General features: G+C 43.2%; 1 long non-coding RNA gene across 1 annotated transcript; it reads left to right on the top strand.

The window, feature by feature from the left end:
* The first annotated feature begins 4,258 nt into the window (after positions 1-4,258).
* Positions 4,259-5,244, top strand: LOC113887724. The gene is made up of 2 exons (XR_003509806.1): positions 4,259-4,466; positions 5,186-5,244. It is a non-coding gene; the product is annotated as an uncharacterized LOC113887724 (long non-coding RNA).
* The last annotated feature ends 968 nt before the right edge of the window (positions 5,245-6,212 follow it).

The following is a 6,212-nucleotide window of genomic DNA, read 5'->3' as shown; positions in this document are numbered from 1 at the left end:
AAAAGGATCCCAATTTTTTTTTTTTTTCCAATTTGTGTCATATCAGAAATTGAGAAAGGCACATAGAACCCAGGTAGGGCCCTCTGGTCTGCTACCTCTCTGAGAGGAAATGTGTTTGCTTCAGGTCCTGGCCGATGGAGGTGGGGTAGAAATCTTTTGTGGGGTTTTGGAGTCATCGCTTTCTGATTTGGAGGAGGAAGGGCTAGATGATGGGGTCTCATCTCCAGAATGGGGCAGTAGGGAGGAGGCTCATCTGTCTGGTCAAATTGGGGGCTAAGTTTTTTAAAATTGGATTCTTTTTTGTAATGGAGGGGGAGAGAGAGCCGAGGAGAATTTCATAGGTAGAACAGTCTTTGTAGAGAGAAGGACAGCTTTTAAGGTCTCAGAAGGCTCGAATTAGGGACCTTTGACCATTTGCCATTCTGTTTGAGGAGTTAGTGAGATCTGATAAAGTACTGAAATCAAAAGTCCCGAGCTCAGACCAGCAGTTTTTGGTTGTCTAATTGGTATTGAGGCCAGATCTGTATACAGAGTTGTTTGAAGTGGTAAACTTTGAGTTCAGTGAGGAAGAGTGGTCTGAGATTTTTGAGAATACTGTCAGAGAGGAATCCTTTGGGACAGACTGGCCAGACCCCCATAATTGAAAGGCAAGCAGAGGCTCCTTTTGGGAGCTCAGGTGATCAGCCATAGTCGCAATAGGAGTTATGAGAAGAGACCTCTGTGTTGAGGTGAAGCATCCCCCCACCATTGCCTACAGAGTGGCCCTAGGATGGGGGTCCCCAGGACCCAGAGAGGACTGGGTTCTAGAGCACCTCTAGAACACCATCTGGATCTTACCTTAATCTAGGGGCCAGCTCGAAGTGGAATGTTGCATGTAGGGTAGCTGAATGGCAAAGGTTCTCTGTATCACAGTAATCCAAGTCTATGCCCCCAACCAGTAATGCTGAAGAAGCTGAAGTTGAACAATTCCATGAAGACCGCTACAGAAAGACCTTTTTTAGAACAACACCCCAAAAGATGTCCTTTTCATTATAGGGGACTGGAATGCAAAAGTAGGAAGTCAAGAAACACCTGGATCCCACCACAAGTATACCCGCGTTCCCCATACCTGTGGTGGATTCATTTCGATATTTGGCAAAACTAATACAATATTGTAAAGTTTTAAAATAAAATAAACATTTAGAATTAAACAACAGGGAAAAAAAAGAACACCTGGAGTAACAGGCAAATTTGGCCTTGGAATACGGAATGAAGCAGGGCAAAGACTCATAGAGTTTTGCCAAGAAATGCACTGGTCATAGCAAACACCCCTCTTCCAACAACACAAGAGAAGACTCTACACATGGACATCACTAGATGGTCAACCACCAAATAATCAGATTGATTATATTCTTTGCAGCCAAAGGATGGAGAAGCTCTATACAGTCAACAAAAACAAGACCAGGAGCTGACTGTGGCTCAGATCATGAACTCCTTATCAAATTCAGACATTAAATTGAAGAAACTAGGGAAAACCACTAGACCATTCAGGTATGACCCTAAATCCAATCCCTTATGATTATACAGTGGAAGTGAGAAATGGATTTAAGGGCCTAGATCTGATAGATAGAGTGCCTGATGAATTATGGAATGAGGTTCATGACATTCTACAGGAGACAGGCATCAAGACCATTCCATGGAAAAGAAATGCAAAAAGCAAAATGACTGTCTGGGGAGGCCTTACAAATCGCTGTGAAAAGAAGGGAAGTGAAAAGCAAAGGAGAAAAGGAAAGATATATGCATCTGAATGCAGAGTTCCAAAGAATAGCAAGAAGAGATAAGAAAGCCTTCCTCAGCGATCAAATGCAAAGAAATAGAGGAAAACAACAGAATGGGAAAGACTAAAGATCTCTTCAAGAAAATTAGAGATACCAAGGGAACATTTCATTCAAAGATGGGCTCGATAAGGACAGAAATGGTATGGACCTAACAGAAGCAGAAGATATTAAGAAGAAGTGGCAAGAAAACACAGAAGAACTGTACAAAAAAGATCTTCATGACCCAGATAATCACAATGGTGTGATCACTCATCTAGAGCCAGACATCCTGGAATGTGAAGTCCAGTGGGCTTTAGAAAGCATCACTAGGAACAAAGCTAGTGGAGGTGATGGAATTCCAGTTGCACTATTTCAAATCCTGAAAGATGATGCTGTGAAAGCGCTGCACTCAATATGCCAGCAAATTTGGAAAACTCAGCAGTGGCCACAGGACTGGAATGGTCAGTTTTCATTCCAATCCCAAAGAAAGGCAATGCCAAAGAATGCTCAAACTACCACACAATTGCACTCATCTCACATGCTAGTAAAGTAATGCTCAAAATTCTCCAAGCCAGGCTTCAGCAATACGTGAACTGTGAACTTCCTGATGTTCAAGCTGGTTTTAGAAAAGGCAGAGGAACCAGAGATCAAATTGCCAACATCCACTGGATCATGAAAAAAGCAAGAGAGTTCCAGAAAAACATCTATTTCTGCTTTATTGACATGCCAAAGCCTTTGACTGTGTGTATCATAATAAACTGGAAAATTCTGAAAGAGATGGGAATACCAGACCACCTGACCTGACTCTTGAGAAATCTGTATGCAGGTCAGGAACAACAGTTAGAACTGGACATGGAACAACAGACTGGTTCCAAATAGGAAAAGGAGTACGTCAAGGCTGTATATTGTCACCCTGCTTATTTAACTTATATGCAGAGTACATCATGAGAAATGCAGGACTGGAAGAAACACAAGCTGGAATCAAGATTGCCGGGAGAAATATCAATCACCTCAGATATGCAGATGACACCACCCTTATGGCAGAAAGTGAAGAGGAACTAAAAAGCCTCTTGATGAAAGTGAAAGTGGAGAGTGAAAAAGTTGGCTTAAAACTCAACATTCAGGAAACGAAGATCATGGCATCTGGTCCCATCACTTCATGGGAAATAGATGGGAAACAGTGGAAACAGTGTCAGACTTTATTTTGGGGGGCTCCAAAATCACTGAAGATGGTGACTGCAGCCATGAAATTAAAAGATGCTTACTCCTTGGAAGGAAAGTTATGACCAACCTAGATAGCATCTTCAAAAGCAGAGACATTACTTTGTCAACAAAGGTCCGCCTAGTCAAGGGTATGGTTTTTTCCTGTGGTCATGTATGGATGTGAGAGTTGGACTGTGAAGAAGGCTGAGTGCCGAAGAATTGTCGCTTTTGAAGTGTGGTGTTGGAGAAGACTCTTGAGAATCCCTTGGACTGCAAGGAGATCCAACCAGTCCATTCTGAAGGAGATCAGCCCTGGGATCTCTTTGGAAGGAATGATGCTAAAGCTGAAACTCCAGTACTTTGGCCACCTCATGGGAAGAGTTGACTCATTGGAAAAGACTCTGATGCTGGGAGGGATTGGGGGCAGGAGGAGAAGGGGACAACAGAGAATGAGATGGCTGGATGGCATCACTGACTCGATGGACGTGAGTCTGAGTGAACTCTGGGAGTTGGTGATGTACAGGGAGGCCTGGCTTGCTGTGATTCATGGGGTCGCAAAGAGTCGGACACGAATGAGCAACTGAACTGAACTGAACGGAACTGAGAGAAAAGAGGAAGAGAGAGAGAAAGGCCAATATTTTTCGGGTTACATGGAAAACCCATAAAGCCCTTACACAGGACTTTTACCACTCACAAAGGCACAGGACTTCCTCTTGAGGAGGTCTTGAAAGCCTGGGCTGGAAAGTGAGCTTGGCAGGCTTCCACACCCTGAAGAGCTGGCTGTGGAGAAGAGAAGGAACCTCAACCTCCCAGGTTTCAGCACCAAAAATGTAACGTAAGGGAGTTAGAGAAGGCGAGGTTCAGAAAAAGAATGAGACTGGCACTTTACAGGAACAGATCACCTTTAATGAGGCAAGAAGGGGCAGCAGTCACATTAGCGAGCTGCTGCGCTTATCCAAGAAAAGAGTAAGTATATATAGGCATGTATGTGGAAAGTTACTGTCTTAAGGGGGCTTGTTCTTCTCCAAGGTTGTTCGGAGTAGTTATCTCTTAAATGGCTGGGGCAAGGAATTTTGGAGATAGACCAGAGGCTGGACCAGCTGGGAGCTGGGCGTAATAAACCTTAATGTCCATTTTTTCCTTCGGGTGAGAGAGTTCTTTGTTTTGCATAGAATGGTGGGGAGGACCTGGAGGAGAGTTTTAACTCCAGGCTATTTTGAGCCATGTAACTTTCCTTCAAAGGGAAAAAGGAAGTTTGCCCCATCCACTCATGCTATGGGCTTCCAAGTTACCTAATTTTCCTGCAACTGTCTTAGGCTGTCGATCTGTAAGCAAGTCTCCTTGTAGATCTGTATAACCACTGTTTCCTCCAGGACCTGTGGTGGAAAAATCTAGTACTGGCCAGCCTATGGGACTGTAATGAGAAGAGAGGGGACCCGGAATTAGCTGTCCAGACCTGCCAGATGAGTAAGTGCAACCTTATGTTATGTGGGGCCACAAATGCTGGGAGGAGGGTAGCACCCATTCCATCAGCTGTAAGATTATTTAACATGGTGTTTAAATGTCTTCCCTGAGTCTCTAAAGTAGGAACTTCCAACAATGTCAGGATCACTCCCTGAGCGCTGCTCAGACACTATGTTTATAATGGACGTCTTTAATTAGTCAGTGGCATCTTTTTCCAGTCCACCGTGAGTGCCATTATTACAGACACTGAATTTATTAGAAGGTCACATTTCCAAAAAGCCTGATATTGCCATTTTCACATCAGAGTTCTGATCTGTCTTTTTATCCTTTGGAAATCACTTGTAATACCAGACAGAAGCAAGCTGGACTGGATGGGACTGTGAAAAACAAACTTCAGGAATCCAGAGACTGTGGAGTGCTGTTTTTTTTGGTTTCGTTTTTTTTTTTTTTTTTTTTCAGGTAGGGGAACAAGGATTTGAATGTAATTTAAAGCCAGCTCTATTTAGGAAAGCAGAGCAAGATGAGGCCTGTACACCAAGTTAGTGGCAGAGAATGATAGTCTGCCAGTCTGTCCCCTCTATAAGTGGGTGGGCATTTACTTTGCAGGGGTCCTGGAGGTGTAGGCTCCATATTATTCAAATAATATGCTGGTCAATACTTCATTAAATATTTACCCTTCCACAGTTCGTCTTTTTTTTTTTTTTTTTTTTTTTGCTTTGCAGATGTTGCTGAGACAATACATCGTGTTTCATTAAAAATAAATTTTAGTATCTGAGTATGACTCTTTCTTACTGTCATCTTTGAGCCTCAATTTCCACATTTGCAAAATGGGAATCACACCTTGCTCTCAGGTGCCGGGAGCCAGAACGGGAGTTCCCACCCATGACAAAGGTCATGCGGAGAGGCCTGATATGCAAAGGCCAGTCAGGACTCGAGGGCCCACTCCCCCAGACCTGCCTGAGCATCTACCCCAAAACCAGAATCTGTTCGTTTTACTATTTCACGACTTTCACCAACTCTTCTGACATTAACGGGGGGCTATCCCCGACCACCTTTCTCTGAAGAAAATCAACTTAGAGCTCTAGTTAATAAGTCTCCTGGGCATAATAGGAGTGTTTCCATTCAAACCCCTCTGATGACTTTCTAGCTTGCCTGACAGGTTTGTTCGGACTTCTGCAGCTATGCATGTGATTGTTCACAGCCTCCCAACCAGAGAGGCACAGGAAGCTTATGATATTCTAATGCAGAGCTCCTCAGAGAGTTAAAATTGTTAGAATAGAACTAGTAGAGGATTTCTTTGTTGAGCTAATGCTTGCTGCCAAGTTTCCATATCCCTTACCTACTGTGTCCCTGGGAGTGTATTGATTAATATAGTTGGTGTATAGAAATGTAAGTAGTAGCTTTAAGGTTTGTAACCTTGGACCCCTTGAGTTAATTCTTTTCTTGTTATAAGCCCACCATACTTTTTCCCTATAGGAATGCAACTTTATCTAATGCTTTCGGAGGGTGGTGCCTGACTTTAGAATAGTCACCTTTAGAGAAAAATAAGTTTTCTGAAGAAAGGGTCATAAAATGTTAACAGGCCTCCTGGCCAGAAGATGATGTAAATCACCTAAAGCTTTTGTATATGATAAGTTTGCAGAAAGAAAGCCTGGCTTCGATAAGGATCAAGGACTGCTGACCTTGCATGACTCTACCTCCGCCCCCCACCATTATCCTCTATGCACAACTTAAGGTATAAAAACTACT

This window comes from Bos indicus x Bos taurus, chromosome X, assembly GCF_003369695.1.
Source record: "Bos indicus x Bos taurus breed Angus x Brahman F1 hybrid chromosome X, Bos_hybrid_MaternalHap_v2.0, whole genome shotgun sequence".
Classification (NCBI taxonomy): domain Eukaryota; kingdom Metazoa; phylum Chordata; class Mammalia; order Artiodactyla; family Bovidae; genus Bos; species Bos indicus x Bos taurus.
This window is presented reverse-complemented; position numbering and strand designations above follow the sequence as displayed.